Source organism: Crocodylus siamensis, chromosome 13, assembly GCF_052110815.1.
Source record: "Crocodylus siamensis isolate JL-2025a chromosome 13, ASM5211081v1, whole genome shotgun sequence".
Classification (NCBI taxonomy): domain Eukaryota; kingdom Metazoa; phylum Chordata; order Crocodylia; family Crocodylidae; genus Crocodylus; species Crocodylus siamensis.
The window spans coordinates 31367692-31381999 of NC_143407.1; the positions used below are offsets into that span (position 1 = coordinate 31367692).

The 14308-nt window shown below is 39.1% G+C and overlaps 1 protein-coding gene across 2 annotated transcripts in view; it reads right to left on the minus strand.

Annotated features, from left to right (window-relative positions):
* Positions 1–14308, minus strand: part of NLK (nemo like kinase) — a 113508-nt gene that overhangs the window by 49432 nt on the left and 49768 nt on the right. The gene's annotated exons all lie outside the window — the stretch shown is intronic.

The following is a 14308-nucleotide window of genomic DNA, read 5'->3' on the forward strand; positions in this document are numbered from 1 at the left end:
TGTGTATTATGGAAGACAGGTGAGCAAAGATGCAGTTCTGAATCTGCCAGTGAAATCACCAAGCACCTCTGAAGAAGCAACACCATATGGTGCCTACATTTCTCCATCTGGAAAGGGGGCAGGATATTTACCTTCCCCATACAGATTTTATGAGCATATCAGAGAAGCAGTTTAAACAGTTAAGATACTCTGCAAGTAGTACCTATTTTACTCTAATTAAATTCTGAAAATTGAGCTATATACTGAGACTCTTAAAACCAGAGCAATGAGATTTGGACTGAGATACCACAATTTCACAGATTTTAAACCCCAAATGTGGGTGGCCCCTGAAGTTTTAGTTTAAAGCAGGTTTTTCAGATCTCAAATCAATTTTTTTTAACCAATTTTTTTTAACAAGTCTGAACTGTTTCCAATTCTTCTACCTCATTTTTGGAGGGTTGACACCAAAACTGAATATAGTACTGGTCACAGCACTGCCCTGGAAACTTATGTTCAGCTCTCTACTCTGACCCGATTATTCTCCAGGACACACTATCCCATCCTGTAAATGTGACCTACATTTCTTTGTTCCTAGCTGCAAGACTTTGCAATTGGCTACATTAAAAGCACATTCTTTCAATTAATCAAGCTTATCAAGCAGTCAAGATCATTTTGCATTACTGACCTGCCATCATTTAACATTCCACCAAGACACATTGCCTGCAATTTTTACCAGAAATATTTACTTGCAGATGACTGATAAAAGATATTGAACTGCATGAAACCAAAAAATGGATCTTTGTAGGACCCCATTGTAAATGCATCTACAGTATCTTGATTTTCTATCATGCTATATTAGAATATTGTGTGGCATTAAGGCTAAATGATTTTAAAAGTTGAACTATGTTATTTTGTTGCTAAACATAAGCTATGTATTAAAAACAAACTTGTAATCTCTCGAAAAACTGTATCAACTAAATTAGACTGAACCTATTTTTCATAAAGCCGCTTTACCTTGCATGAATGATGCTACAATCCTTTTATTCTTCACTGACTAAGTTAAGTGATTCTCTGCACAACAAGCACAGTATAGACCCAAAAGTTACACAATCATTTGTGACAGATAGATAACTCATGGAGAAAATAAACACGATGCCATTAAGAACTCCTGCCTTGTGAATTGTTTTGATCAAGAAAAACATAATATGTGGTTAAGAATTTTACTGTCAGGTTTAAACTTTCTACCATCAAGATAAATTAGACGGGAAGTGAAGATGTGTAACAAGTGAGAATACAATGTCAAAAAGAAAGAAGGACAGAGTAGCGAAAGGGAAAAAATTGGAGCAACCAAACCCAAAGAGACTGACTAATGCCTGACAAAGTCACTGAGTTAGTTACTTTGTTGATCAAGGAACAGCTGCCTAGAAAACTTTGAAGGCTCCTTTCCCGTGCCTCAGAGGAAATCCATTTTGTTTTACATACCTATGTGAAAAACTGTGAATGCACATGAGAGGCACTCGTCTCCTGCACCAGGCCTGATAAAAACATAAATCTTAAGACCAATAGCTAGAGAGTGGAAAGTGCACAAGCAGTCCATGCATCAGTTGCTACCGATACTTCAACTCCCAATTCACTAGTAAATACCCAAACTTCACTTAAGCAGAAAAAAAAACCCTCCATGAAATGGCCCAAGACCTATTACACTGGACAGATTTTCCTGGAGAAGGATTTCAACCCAATGCCTATAACTAAGATAGGAATCCCATCTTCTAGTGAGAAAGCGGAGGGTGACCCCCCAACCCCCCCCAAAACAAACCCCAAACCCCACAATAACAACAAACGAAACCCTGACCCTAGAGCATCCATGCAACTGCTCCTGTGCAATAAGTCTGCTCAAGAGGCTTTATGGGTGGAAGCTCAAAACAGACTCTTGCAAAACAACACGGTAGTCTGCCTTTTCTGTCCTTTTTGTCCATCCAGTTAACACATACCTACAAATCAGAATAGAGAGGTCAAAAATCTCAGGCACAACAAAAGCATATTTCTTAGTGAATAAGTTTACTTACAAAAAGATAATCTGCTCATCTCAGTACTGGGGAAAAAGTTAAATTGGGATGGTGAAAGAAAATGCACTGTTTCCACAAATCAGTGTCTGCTACCTGACAGTTAAGATGCTTCTGTTCACACTGTGGTCCCTTATTCCACTTCTGTTCCCATTCACATCACTGGAACTATTTACGAATTGATTTGTAAATCAGGTTAATAATTTAGCCACCTTGGGCACTCATACACAAGCAACGAGGCTGCTCCAATGCACTGTAATTACAGTGCATCAGAGCAGACTCGATAAATCAAGATTGCTGGAGCATGGTAATTACCGCACTACAGCATCTTGTGTATCAGCGTCCCCGTGCTGAAAAATAGCAGCAGGAGCACTTTAGCTAAAGCTCATTCAACAAGCTTTGGTTAAAGCGCCCCCTGCCACCATTTTTTAGTGCAGGGTTTAATACACGAGATGCTCCAGGTGTCTTAAAGCCCCCCGCATGGCTCCCGGAACACATGTATAAACGACCATAGTATTAAGTTTGTGAATACAAGGAAATCAATGCCCTCATTATTGTTAATCTACAATGAATTTATAGAAATTACAGCAACAAAACATTCAGAGGACATGAGCTTCTTCTTGCCTCAAAAGATGTATCCATGGAAGATCAATACATTGCAACAATATTCCATTTTATTTTACAGTCTCCAATAAATTTTGCTCTAAAGATTGTATGTACTAAATATCATAAAAATACACTATTTCAAGACATAAAGCTGTAGACTGAATTAAAAACCCACTGGTTATATTGCATGAGACCTAACTGCCAAGATTTATTTTCTTCAGTAGTCCCGATCCTAGTGTCCACTCTGCACAACCCCACTGACACCGACAGGACTTCACAGAGGTGTTAAGTGTCTACGCTAGTGGAAACTGATGCAGGAGTAAAGGCTAGACTCGGTTAAAGATGTATACACCTACAAATGAGGCACTGCAATACTAACTTTAGCCACCTATCTGACCTTCAAAATGGCATCTAAAAATCCAGTTAGGCATTTAAGCTCCCTATGACAAGTGGGGGGATTAAGTAAACATCTACAACTGCCCTTTCAAAGGACAGAGCAAACTCTCTGTTCTTTTAAAAGTGTGGCTATTGAAGGACAAGGCAGTGTCTAGAGCTGTGCCCCAGCACAGGGGCTCCACAGCACATAGAGATGGGGAAACAGGCAGCTCTAGGCTGCCTGCTCCTGTCTCCACATTTATCCCAGTGCATGCCTCTTCAGCATGCTTTGCGCTGCTTTTTATTCAGGTTTTTTTTGCTACCGGGAAATCTCAGTAGCAAATTTTGCCCCAGTGTTTCAAATCAGCAGCACCTCATACAGTTTAATGTGCAATGTGTGCAGTTTGTTGAACTGCAAATAAGTTTGTGGTGCTATAAACTGCACATGCCTGCACACCTGGAAATGGCCCTAGAGTCTTTTTTTGGACTTCGCCCTAAGCTGTTATGCCCATAAGTGCCTCTGACTTTGCTCGCTCACATTGAACCCAGAACATCACATAGGTTCAGTTGTCCTTCATCAGGATCCTGGCCTTGACTACCACTTGATGTTACCTAATCCTGAACACAGTGGCATGCAAATGTCTATGTAGCATCTCAAATCCTTAAAGAAAAAATTTATGCACAATTATGTGTCACTTAACTGTCATGTAAATGAAAGTTTTTTAGACATCATTAATTATATTATTGTTCAATAAACTCCTGATTACACTTTTCAAAGCATCGAAAATATTCATGCTCAGCAGTTTACTGGATGGCTACAGTGCTACAGCTAAGTCTGATCTTCATTTTTTTTTTTTGTTAACAAGTGTTAATGCCTCTACCTATTTCTGTAACAACTCCTAAAAAGAATGAGTGTTCACTTTGAGCGATACAGCTGTAACTAAGGCATTATCCCCTGTTGAAACCTCCGTTCTGCAGAACGGAGACTTGCTCAAAGCACCCACTGCTGCTAGTACAGTCTACACTTGACATAAGCTAGTGTGGCACATTTATCCACATGTATGACATAGAGCTAACCAGCCTGCCTTTGAATTTAATGGGAAAGTCCACATTTCAAAGGAAATGAGGATAAAATCATAGAAATGTCCACAGAGTAAGTGAAATTAAGATTTCTAAATAAAGAAACCTATCCAATTAAACAAGAGTGGGTCTCAGCTTCGTGGGTAAATTTTTAATTGTTTTATTACACGTAACTTAGTTTTACAGAAAACAAAACAAACACACACACACACTGTGGTGAGCCAAGATTGGCTTATACTATAAAACAACCATGCATAAACCACTTTTAGAGATGCATGGTGCACTGCATTCACTACAAAGCTAAAATAACTGCAATTTTAGATGCTTTTACTTATCCCCCCCTCCAATTATATAAAGCATCATCATGGACAAAACCTACTGTGTTAAATGCTTACCATTCAAAACAGATTTTGAAGTAACCCCCGACAGAAAAACAGGGTGGACAAAAATCAACAATTAAAAACAAAAATCAGATTTTTTAATTTAAATCAAATTGTTTTTAATTTAATCATATTTTTTTACATTTTTTGTTAAGATGCTTTTTAAAAAAAACCTATATAAAGATAGTTTTAATTCAAAACTTTTCAGAGCTCAAAGATATCATCATGGAATAGGGATTATAACTTCTAATTGTATACTAAACTGAGACAATATATTCATGTAACTTTTTTAGAAATGTTTTATAAATAGGTCACAACAGTCCATGGACTATATTAGGGGCCCATCTATAGGGTTCCCATAGACTTCTTTATAGATTAGTAAAGATTAAAAAAAACCATTCTATACAATGGGACTCAGTGCTCAGTCTAGAAGATCCCATGAAGCACCCTGTGATGCTTAGTTCCTGTTCTCAAACCGTGGATTTGTCTCTCCAGAGACAACATCCTTGTTAACAGCAGTATATAGAGATGAGAGAGAACAGACTGGATTACCTACCCATCAGCCCTATTGTGTCTCTGCAAGTTTGTGCACACACAGGCAAGCTCTTAGCTCTCTCTAACAGTGCAAAGTTTCAAGAAGTTAAATGAACAGAAGATTGTTGGGAGGTGGAGTAGATCTGGGCAAGGAGGAAGAGTCTGGAGATAAATGCAAATAGGGAGGGACAGTAGAAACAAAATAAAAACATTTTGAGCATAATATTCCAGAAGTCTTGAGGGAAAAGTTTCTGAGTATAGCCTCGCCATTGACTTGAGATCTAGTGAGGGAACGGTATTGTAGAAGGGAAAACCTATCACGGCAGCAAGCTTGCCAGGCTGTAAGAGACCCTTATTGGAAATATTTTAATAAAGTTTATATCAAACAACAAGAATGCACTTTTTGTAGAAAACATTGATTAAATTGAGGCTTCCTGATCAATGATTTAAACTGGTTTAAGTTAAATCCACCCTGCAGAAAAAAAAACCCTCATATGTAGATACCAGTGTATAATTAGCTGTAATTTTTAATTCATATTTGTTTACCTTGTTTATTTTTACTCAATGTACGTGAAAATTCTTTAAACATATTTTGTGATATTTAAGAGAGCACATTACTACAAGAAATAAATATAAACATACTGAAGTACACACTGAGAAATATGCTGTATTTTCTCAAATACAAGAGGAAGTTGTTACCCCCAATCAGCATGCAGAAGAAAGCCCCTCATCTTATATTCGTATACAAGGACACCTCACTAAGCACATTGCCTATCATTTAACCGCTGCCAAAAGCAGCATGTGCTCAGTAATGGAAACCAGCTATAAAGTTGACTAAATGCAGCCAACATTGAGCAGGGCTATGAAACACACAGCCCACACTGGGCAAACATACCTACCACAAAGATAGATTTTTTTTTTTTTTTTTAAAGGAAAATTGTGTGTCCCAAGTCATATCAGCTAAATCATTTCCAAATCTGAGTCAGTGAAGAACCACAAGGACAGATTAGTGCAGCCCATCTGATTAATATGCAAGGTCCCCCATGTGACTACTGTGCACAGTCCTCCTCAGTGCCAACCCATTTTCAAGTCATGGTAAGCCACTACACACTGAATACGTTTAGACTTCCTCTTCACTCCCACAGCTGAGCTGTACCTTTCTTTCCCATTTCCAAAGAATCGTGTTTCTTCACCAGTCTGGCAAACATCACCAAATGGGGCTCCATGCAGTTCACTCAGAATCCCTCTGTCACCCCCTTTCTCAGCCTGTCACATGAATGTGGTCCTGCCTTCCATGGGGTACAGTCAGATAAGGTTGCCCTGTAACCCACCCTTACATACAGTTTGAAGCATTCCAGGATTTGTGACGAACTCCTGGTTCTAGTCATGAGTGGGGGCTAATTAGCATATGGATCATTTGTGGGAAGTGTCTAAAGTACACACACAGATACTGAAGTGCTGAGCTGAGGTCACCATGACTCAAAATGCTGTCTGCTGGGGCCCAGCCCAATTAACTATATAGTAAATCATGAGTCTTTTGGCTTTGGACTAATGCAGGGGTTTTCAACTAGGGGTATGTGTATCCCTGGGAGTACTTGGGATGGCCTCAGGCAGTACTCTGCAGTGAGCGCCACCGTACTGCTGGCACTTCTGCTGCTGCCAGCATTTCTGCAGCCGTGCCCCCCAGTTGCCAATCAGCTACTGGGTGACAACCCCTGCTCATCTGGCCGCCAGGGGACACCTAGCCACTGGGGGTACACTGACCCAAGAAGGTTAAAAACCCCCGGACTAATGTATAATTTGTACTATATGTAAGTAGACATAAAAATGCTGCTTAAAAGTGTGGTTATGGAGTACTTGTGCTAAAACCTGCAGCAGTTAAAAGAAAAAAGGTAAAATGCATCAACTCTGGAGGAACCAAGTCTATGGGTACCTGTACTAATTTGCCCGAATATGAATTACTACAGGTATATTTATTTCAAGTTCAGTGTTTTCAAATTTGCCCCCAACTTCCATGTGCTTAAAGAGAGCAGGGCCTGACTGTAAGGAAGGAGGCAGTGGGTTGCATGGAGAAGACAGTGGGGTGGGGGATGGGGGGCAGAGGACAAGGGGATACCCGATTCCCCAGCTTTATTTTCCCTACTGTAGCAGTGGGAAGGGGAAAAATTAAAGACAAACCTCTAATAATCAGATTCTATACCTGGAAAATTATGAGTATATATGGTACTTGAAGGTAAAATTTCTCTTCCCCTCACCCTCAACAGCAAAAGACCCTATCATCCAAGATTCTTCAGTCTTCCTTTTATGATAAAAATGTTAACAAAACATTACAGGTAATAAGTGTTCAGAAGCCGTATGTATTAACTTAGTGTATACACAGGTTTTTAGCAAATCTAGAGGCTGCATCATTGTCTATTAAAAAAGGAAAGGAGTGAAGAGAAATGTTACACCAGGATTAGCATCCAAATCCAGTTGTTTTTTGTTCTTTGCTTATAGTCATTAAACCAATTACATTAAATGCATGCATGCTATTGGTTTAAATCCCCACCTTCATCCAAATGTCACCTACATTTCTAAAATGGGCTTTCAATTAAAAATAATTCCACAAGGGAAAGTGAACCTCTGCTTCTACTGAGGAGAACAGGCTACTAATTTGTTTTTGCACATGTTGAGCAACCCCACAAAAGACACTTCATGCAAAATTCACAACAGCTGAATATTCAACCAAAAGAAAACAAAATTGTTTCTAACAAATCCAAATAGCCTATTTAAACAGTAAATATTTCTACCATCACTATACTGTTACTCTGACCGTGGAAGTCAATTTAAAAACTACATTCCAACATACCATCTTTTCCTGAAATAAAATATTGAGAGCCACTGCCAGGAAGAGCAAAAGAAAAACCTTTATAACATGATTCAATTAAAATCCCAAAACACTGACATATCTTCCAAGCTTCTCTGAATGCTAACCATATCTTATTTGGATATTTTACACTCCCTTCCCCAAAAATTAAGTTATATGAAATGATCTGTTATAACCAAGGTAGATAAATACAAAGTCAAAATTCAACTTAACTTGCTGGAAAAAAATGCTTTGCTAACAAAGGAGGTAAAATAATAGGATTTCCCTGAAGATTTTTCAGTGCAACAGTCATAGGTGCTTTACATGCAGACAGCTTGTGCATTTTCTCAGGCATTTATTTCTGTGGAATTTCCAGTTACATGAGCTGCACTGAATTAGTGATGTAACCTGTAAACAGTGATTAACCTGTAAACAGACTATAGAGAAATCGCCACTGGTCTAACTTTTTTTCTGGTGGTGGTGAAGGATGTCAAAAGAAGCATGATACAAAGGCAACTTTTTCCTTCCGTGAAAGATGACTACAGATGACTGCAGGGTCACAGCTTCAATAGGTTTCCTTTTACTTCTACATTTACAGAAGCTCCTTGCAGCTATCCATTTCTGTATCCTTCATGAATAACCTCAGCATAGGAATTGCTTGCACACACCCATTTCTATTTCTTCTTCTTCATTTGTATTTCCAATGTGAACAGCATACTATCCAATGAATGTTTCTGTCAAAAGTTGTTTACCTATTATTCTTATAAATCATATTGAGCAGTAAAATGATATTGAGCAGTGTTTTTAGAAAGTATATTTCTACTCGACTTGTACCCGGGAAAGCCCTCTGTCGCAATGAGTTTCACATTTTCCCTTAACAAAAGTTTCCCCACACTTCCTTTGGCCCAGAAACCAAAAGAAACAAAAACAAACAAACCAACAGAATCAGAAAAACGTAATATAAACTGATAGGATGACTAAGAGAGTTTCTATACTACCTGGAGATATTTCCAGCAAAACTGGCCAGATTTTCAAGTTTACAGTAACCCCTGAAGGCCCTATAATTATACCTTCAAATCTCTGAATATTCAAACCTTGCTTTGTTATCGCCATCTTAAAAACAGTTTCTTTGTAAAAAACCAAAAACAAAAAAAAACACAAGCACTCCCAACAAGAAAAAACCCCTAATTGACAAAATTACTATAATTCTTTGACAATGCTGTTTCCCATAGAGAAAGTGCTTACTCAGACGCACACAAAATTGCCATGTTTGTTGCTTCCAAGAATAAAAGAAAGAGATGTATGATGATGCAATCTCCTTGCAAAGGAGCTACTTAAAAATAAAACTCAACATTTTCATAAGTAAACCAAGCACACAAGATCTAAATGAAAGTACTAAAAAGGTAGCTACGTAACTTGTTTAATAATTAAGCTCAAAAAGTTGTCATCAACAGCTCAATGTCAAACTGGAAGGAAGTAATAAAGTAGCGTTTCCCAGGTCTGGTATTGTTCAAAATCAACATAAAAGACTTTCAGGGTGGACTTGAACGTACACTTACTAAATTTACACAGGACACCCAGATGCATGGGACTGCAAGCACTAGAGAAGACAATATTAGGATTCCAAACTATATCGATATACTGGAAAAGGTGTTCTGAAATAAATAGGATGAAATTCAATACGGACAAGAGCAACTGTAACTCAGGAAGGAATAATCTCTCCATAAAATACAAAATGGGAAATGACTGGCTCTCTTGCAGTACAGCAGAAAATGTTCTGGAGTTGCAGTAGAAGATAAGCTGAACGAGTCAACAATACAATACTTGGAAATATGAACACAAATATCACATGCAAATAATAAAGAGATTCATCCCCTTTATTCAGCAAAAGTGAGGCCACATCTTGAGTACTGTTTCAAGTTCTAGGCACTGCACATCAAGAAAAGGCATAAACAAATTGGAGAGTGTCCAGAGTAGATTAACAAGAAATGATCGGAAGTTTAAAAAACTTGATACATGAGGCAGTCTTGGAAGAACTAGGATTTAGCCAGTTACAGGAAGGTGAGGGGGTATTTGATAAGCAGTTTGAATACCAAAAAGTCATAAATAAAGAAGACAACAATCAACTGTTCCCCACGTCCTCTGGGGACAGGCCAGGTAGTAATGGGCTTAAATTACTGCAAGAGACATTTAGGCTGGATATTAAGAAGAATGTTCATTTGTTTAAGAACAAAAAATATACTTAGCTATGAATCTGTTATAAATATCCATATATCTTTCAAGCTACTTTGTGTCCATTCATATACAAGCTGTTCCAACTTGCAAAAGAGACTCTTTTGACACAAATATTCAATTTAAAGGTTCTGAGATACAGCCCTAGTTGAAGAGCTTAGAAATGAGAAAATCTGTTCAGCAATTTTTCTCCTTAGTTACTACAGCTAACGATAGCAAAAATATTTTCAATTAAATGGATTTCAGGGATCTCTCCCAACACACACATAAGCCCTGCAAAAGAAAGAAAAGTGTGCATGAACCATGGTTGATCAAAACTGAAATTTCAAGAGGGGAAAATCACTGAAAAGTCTGAATTGGGAAAGCTTTAGCTAGTCTAGTGAAGTTTTCACCATCTTTAACAGGAGTTTCATTGTGTTTGCACATGTCAAACAAAGCTCATATTAAAACATTTTATACCGCATCTAGCACAATCGGCTTCTAAACTGGAAGGGGACTTTTGGGTATTACCACAATATTAAAGAAAAAAAAAAGCCACAGTCAAAGCATTCATCGATAAATGGCCCTCTACCCTTTTATTAAAGTTTACAATTTGTGAACCATACCAAAAAAAGAAAAAGAGAAAAAAGAAAAATCAACCTAGAAATTTTTTATCTTTCTGAAATTGTAAAATATCATGAGATGGACAAATGTATGATCTAATCCAGCCTGTTTTAAGTGAGACAGTACCCAAAAACTCGGGGGAAATTTTTTGAAAAAGAATAAGCAAAACAAAATACCAAAAAATGGGGCATCTTTCTGGAAACAAATATAATCTGGCTTTGCTTCTGTTTTCAACAACTGATAAGACACGAAGGACCTTATTCACAAGCAGAATGCAGCTTACTGATTGACATAACCTTTGCTGGAGTCTTGTCCATTCTTCAGGTACTTTGATGTATGTATGTTTGGTTGGTTTTCCTGAGTTTACCTCCTTGGAATAAAGTTTCGAAGTTCTTTTGGGCTTTTAGCTCTGGATGTGTCAGTGCACCAAGATGAGAGCATGCCAACAAAAATACACGCATGAGAATTTGCAGCCAGAGTCTTCTGCAAGCTCATAACTACAGCACTGGCAAAAAAATCTCCCAAACTGGAGGCAGGCTGAAAGGCTGCATCTGAAATTAAACTCTGAGTAGGCAGGAAAAACCTAAGTTTCACTGCTGGCAGAGAAATAAGTGAGAGTGACTCTCTAATTGCTTGTTGGTTCATTTTTATTTGAACTAGGGGAAATTTTTAATTTTTTTTATATCTATGGATTTGAGGACCCTCCTCCCGTTTTAGGCAACATATTTTGATGTGTTCCCAGACATTTTTTCCATTACACCAAGGAAGTTTTCTTTTTCATGCTTGCACATATAATTACATTTCCTTCTCACTACCTACTACCTGTCCTTTTAAATTCTCATAGGTACAAACTTTTGCAGTGCCTGACAGGATAAATGCTCTAAAATGTACCCAGATATGGTGATACTACATATGATTTCAAGGTTAGTGTTTTGGCTTGTCGGTGTTTTAAGGCAAGACTCAGAGTGGTATTTCATTTTATTATTCATGCAAAGACCAGTCATGCTTGTAGCTGGTAACAATATAACTCTAATGAATGTGAATGGTAGTGCAGTAATTTCACGCCATGTTGAGTTTGTTCTCTCTTAACTCGGGGTAGCAGCTGCTTTGGTTCAGCACAAACAGTACCAGAGAACAGAGATAAGTGCTGAAGCCTGTAACACAGGAATGCTTTTATTTTCTTTGTCACTGAAAGGCTTGCTGTGCTGAGCTCTTCTGGTGCTGCAACACTCTGGTTATCCCATCTGTATTAGCTAATGAATCTCAGGATGCAAAGATAATGAACAGTTCTGAAGGCAGCTTCCGTTACCTCTGGTGAAAATGACCCTCTTCAAGATGGAGCTGTTGTCTTAGAGACCAGTTCCTTTTCTATATTAAAAGTTTACAAAAGTACTTTGAGCATAATAACTTCGCTACAACTATGTTATTAGATGGTGCCCTTCAAAATATGCACTTTATAACATACATTGGATTTTTACAGTATCATCAATTTAAACAATTTTACTAGAAATGATTCTTTTAGGACTTAGATTTCATAGACATCAGGGCTGGAAGGGACCTCGGGAGATCATCGAGTCCAGCCCCCTGCCCAAAGGGCAGGAAGTCAGCTGGGGTCATAGGATCCCAGCAAGATAAGCATCCAATTTACTCTTGAAGGTGTTCAATGTAGGTGCTTGAACCATCTCCGCTGGCAGACTGTTCCAGACCTTGGGGGCTCGGACAGTAAAGAAATTCTTCCTTATGTCCAGCCTGAAACGGTCTTGCAGGAGTTTGTGACCATTCGACCTCGTCATCCCTTGGGGCGCTCTGGTGAACAGACGTTCCCCCAGATCCTGGTGGTCACCCCTGATAAACTTGTAGGTGGCCAACAAATCACCCCTGAGCCTGCGCTTTTCCAGGCTAAAGAGTCCCATGGCTCTCAGCCTATCATCGTAAGATCTGTTTTCCTGACCTCTGATCATGCGCGTGGCTCTCCTCTGCACTCTCTCAAGCTTCTCCGCATCCTTTTTGAATTGTGGAGCCCAAAACTGGATGCAGTACTCCAGCTGTGGCCTCACCAAGGCCGAGTACAAGGGGAGAATGACGTCCCGGGATTTGCTCGAGAAGCATCTATGGATGCATGCCAGCGTTTTGGTCGCTTTATTAGCCGCAGCATCGCATTGCAGGCTCATGTTCATCTTGTGGTCAATGATGACCCCAAGTCTCTTTCTTCTGTAGTGCTAACCAACGTAGCACTGCCGAGCCTATAAGGATGCTGCAGGTTTTTCCTCCCAAGGTGGAGAACCTTGCATTTTTCAGTGTTAAACACCATCAGGTTCTCGTCCACCCATTTGCTGAGCTTGTCCAGGTCAGCCTGGATCACCCGCCTGTCCTCTGGCGTGGATGCTTTGCCCCAAAGTTTGGTGTCATTGGTGAACTTGGCCAGTCCGCTCCTGACTCCAATGTCCACATCGTTAATGAAGATGTTGAACAGTATGGGTCCAAGGACAGAGCCTTGAGGGACCCCACGGTCACAGGGCACCACGATGAGTGACTGCCATCAATTACAACCCTCTGGGTCCGACCACGGAGCCAATTTCCCAGCCAGCGGATTGTGGTGGAGCCAAGGCCACAACAGGCCAGTTTAGTCATTTAAAAATTCCTGTTTAATAATTTTGACTAAGATCACTAAATATGATGCACCACTTCGCAACTACAGATCTCAAAGGTCTTTACTAAAATTTGTATACGTCCAAATTGTACACAGAATAAAAAAGATGCACTATGACTTGGCCAAAATCTTGCAATAGACAAACAAAGGCAAAATACAAAACCTTTCTGGTTTTCACTCTAATGATTAAATAAACAATGTTTTGTAAGTACGAACAACTATGCAAAAAAAAAAGTGTAGAGGTATCTGAACCGATGATACAGGTAGGCTGCAAAGTAGTTTCATGTGCTTTATGGTTGCTTCCTCAACTCCAAACTCAAGACCTGCTTATTACCTACATCAATCATGAGTACAGTTCACTGGACATTTGTCCAATTTACAAAAGACCTGTGATTTGACACGATTAGTCATGTGCAGCGTGGCACAGCTGAAATATTGCAAATGAGAACTGCATAAAGCAAAGCAGGCATGATAACATTTACCTATAAAGTAATGCACAATCAGTAACATTAATACTTCATTTTTGATCATGCCAAATCCATGAACAATTACCATCTAAAATGCCTGCACATGCTCATTTGCCATTCAGACAAGCGTACACCTACACATTCATCAAGTGCCTAACTAATCTATTGTTCTAGAGCACCAGCCCCAAAAACCGTCAAACAAAATACTCAATTTGAGAATGAATGCAATAGAACAAGGGCACCCAATCCAAACCGTCCAAGACTACACATTTTAACAGAGCAATTACCTGCCCACCCCTCCCTCAAGCATCACATTAGTTAGGAGTTTGTGTTTTGGTTCACCACCAAAGCTGGCATCTCTCCACTGAGGTAATAAACAGCCTTGCACATTTGACTCGGTCTACCTGCCTGTGAAGAGCGTCAAAGTGCTAAGGGAAAGGAGTTTGGCCTATAGGTCTATGGGCCAACATATTCAGGACTACAAGACAAAACTC